Genomic DNA, 3114 nt, shown 5'->3' on the forward strand with positions numbered 1-3114 from the left:
GTCGTTATCGGTCAAAATAATTAAAAATCTAATGTTTCTAAATAAAAGATTAGGAATGAATTAATCAAAATATAAAAAAAATGGGAGGGACAATACTTCTAAGAAATTTAAATTTATAGAAAATGAGGAACAAAGGGGTAAAAGAAAATATGGGAGATAGAAAATGAGGATCAAAAGGGGTAAAATAAAATATGGAAGAGATAATGCTTTTAAGAAACAAAAGGGGCATTCCGAGAATTGAACTCGAGACCTCTCACACCCAAAGCGAGAATCATACCACTAGACCAAATGCCCAAAGTTGAAATTAATTTCAAATTTATCATTGTAAAGCTCAACCAATACTAGGCCCCCATTCGGTAGTGGGACAGAGATGGACCAATAGGAGGATAAGGGAAACCTAAACTAAGGGAATTCTCAACGCAGCCAACCCTCATCATCTGACTAGCGATCGATCTCCATCCTCCACCACAATTCCTCCTCCATCGTGCATCCCTTCCCAACGCTCTCCTCCTCCGTCTCACATAATGTCATTTCGTCGTATCGTTTCTTAATGCATAGTATCGTTCCTTCTCATCGTTCTATTTCGTCTTGCACATGCGATCAGCACCAGCACAACCGTCGATCTTCTTTCCAATCTGATAGAACGCAGTTGTGGCACTGCCGCCGATCTCGATCGAACCCTCTCTCTTCCGATGTGGTTTCTGATGCTTTCTGATCCGGTTTCTTCTTCTCATAAATTAAAGATTATCTGCACTTTTCTTCTCTTTTTGTGAGATTAAAAAATTCGTCCTGATCTGATTGTTTCACACTTTATTTTATGTTTCCATATTTTCTTGTTTTTTGGTTTCGATTTAGATTTTGGTTCATGGTTGGTTTTTTGATACCATAGCTGCTCATGATCTTCACCTCCGATCGCTCTATGGCGGTTTCTAACGATCTCATGGCGGGTCTTGTGTCTATCTCTCCTCCGGAGGACTATATAGGTATTTGTGCCCTTTTCAATCCTAGTCTAAGATTCTCTGGCAATTCCAACTCCTCCATCGTTCAATCATTTGCTTTGAAGCGTTCTTTTGCTTCTGTTCTTTCAAATCCTGTGCAATCGCCGCCATCCTCTTCCGCTCAGGTGACTGATATCGGCAGAATCAAGACCACTATGTCGCTTTGTGTTCCCACTCACCAATTGGAAGGCTAGTTCTCTCGAAAGGAGATGCCTCATGGAAGGTGGTGGATTTAAAGAAAGCCCCGAACTCAGTTTGGGGATTGATTGAAACATGGAGGCTAATCTCAATTGGTCATGGATATTTCATGTCATTCTGCATTCTTATGGGACCAAGGAATTGGTTCTAGGCAAGGGTATTCTCAATGTAAAATGAGGTTCCTTTCGTTTTTAGTCTTGGCTATCGGATTTTGATCCCTTTGTAGAGAAATCTACTAATGCTCAGGCATGGGTTCATCTATACTCACTCCTTTGGGAATACTGGGATGTACAGATACTATCAAATATTGCAAAAGGTCTCGGGGGTCTTTTTCGAGTTGACAAAGCTACCATTAAGGGTGATTTTGGCCATTATGCTCGTATGTTACTTGATGTGGATTTAGTTGGGGATCTTCCCACCCAACTCGGAATTGAACGGGATGGTAAGAAATTTTGGATTGATGTGGTTTATGAGAAACTTCCTAGTTTTTGCAAAGTTTATTCTTACATAGCACACACGGCTTATGTGTAGGAAATAGACAAGCCTAGGCGTAGCGGAATAATAAAATTTTATCTATTTTATCTATTTCCTTTTTCCAATATCTGTTAATTGTTATTTCATATAAAGAGGGATAGAAAGTAATACCTTCGGTGAAGAACTATCTACGGTTGCAAACGAAGTGCCCACAACTTCTTATTATCAATCTGTGAGCAACGAACGTTTTTGTTCAACACAGAAAAACAAAACTAATCAGTAATCAACCTTTAAAGTATAGCAATAGCAATGATTGCCTCTAACAGAAATCGATATGAGATCAAAGAGGGAGTAATAAATAAAGTAAATTAGCCGAGACGACGACGGAACGATTCCTCCTCTTCTTCTTTGTGTTGGCCGAATTTCCTAGGCTAGGGAGTCTATTTATAGACTTCTCAAAACCCTAGTCCTAGTTATGTTAGGTAATTAATTAATTAGGATCTTATTCCGAATAAGATTCCTAATTAGATAATTAAATAATCACTTTACTATTATCTAAATAATAACTAATTATATCTAGATAACTATTATTAATCAAATTAATAATTAATTAATGTTAGGGATAATTAATTAGAGTTTCAATCACATAAAAACTTCTAATAATATTATCAGACAATCCTTTAATGTAATTCATAACCATAATCAAATTATAATTATTAATCAAATTAATTTATCCCCTAATTAATATACAAATTTCGGCCCATATATACATGTCTCACTAATTACATTTTCATCCTCCGATTCCAAGTCCCATATGCGACCCATTAGGTTCTTTATTGCCACTAGCCGTATATATCCTTTGAAATTATTCATCACGATCAATTCCAACATATATATAATGGAATACCGTCGCGAGCTGTTACTAGCAGAACCTATAATATTCCCCCAGAGCAATTAAGAAGTCAGGTTGATAACTGACGTTAACTTTTCTGCATTAGGTACAGTATAATACGATCCTTCATCAACTATATCATGTCGGTCAATTCCTTATAACCATGGAACATGTCAAGGTTACATATAACGAAGAGTCTGGTTTTACTTGTATATGTTGAATTCACTCTGAAAAGATAAGTTAAGTGAAATGTTCATTTCTACTCTTAACTTTATCACCTTGCAAGGATTTCAGTCAATTCACCACAAGCGGCCATTTGGATATATCTCCCACTTATCGGGAGTGACGAATGCTCAATCTGACATTAACTATTCTGCAATTACTTTGTGTGATACCCAACCCTGCTCTCACCTGTTGGATCGTGCTCGCACAAAATCAAAGTATCAGACTCCATAATCCAGAATCACTAATTAACGAATGTTTGAGTCTGAGGATTAGTTATACCTACTAATACCAATGAGATGAACATTTGACACATTAGATAAATCAATC

The 3114-nt window shown here is 37.0% G+C and overlaps 1 non-coding gene across 1 annotated transcript; it reads right to left on the reverse strand.

The window, feature by feature from the left end:
• Window positions 1–222: 222 nt before the first annotated feature.
• Window positions 223–294, reverse strand: TRNAP-UGG (transfer RNA proline (anticodon UGG)). The gene has a single exon. It is a non-coding gene; the product is annotated as a tRNA-Pro (tRNA).
• Between the last annotated feature and the right edge of the window lie 2820 nt (window positions 295–3114).

This window comes from Euphorbia lathyris, chromosome 4, assembly GCF_963576675.1.
Source record: "Euphorbia lathyris chromosome 4, ddEupLath1.1, whole genome shotgun sequence".
In the NCBI taxonomy this organism is placed as follows: domain Eukaryota; kingdom Viridiplantae; phylum Streptophyta; class Magnoliopsida; order Malpighiales; family Euphorbiaceae; genus Euphorbia; species Euphorbia lathyris.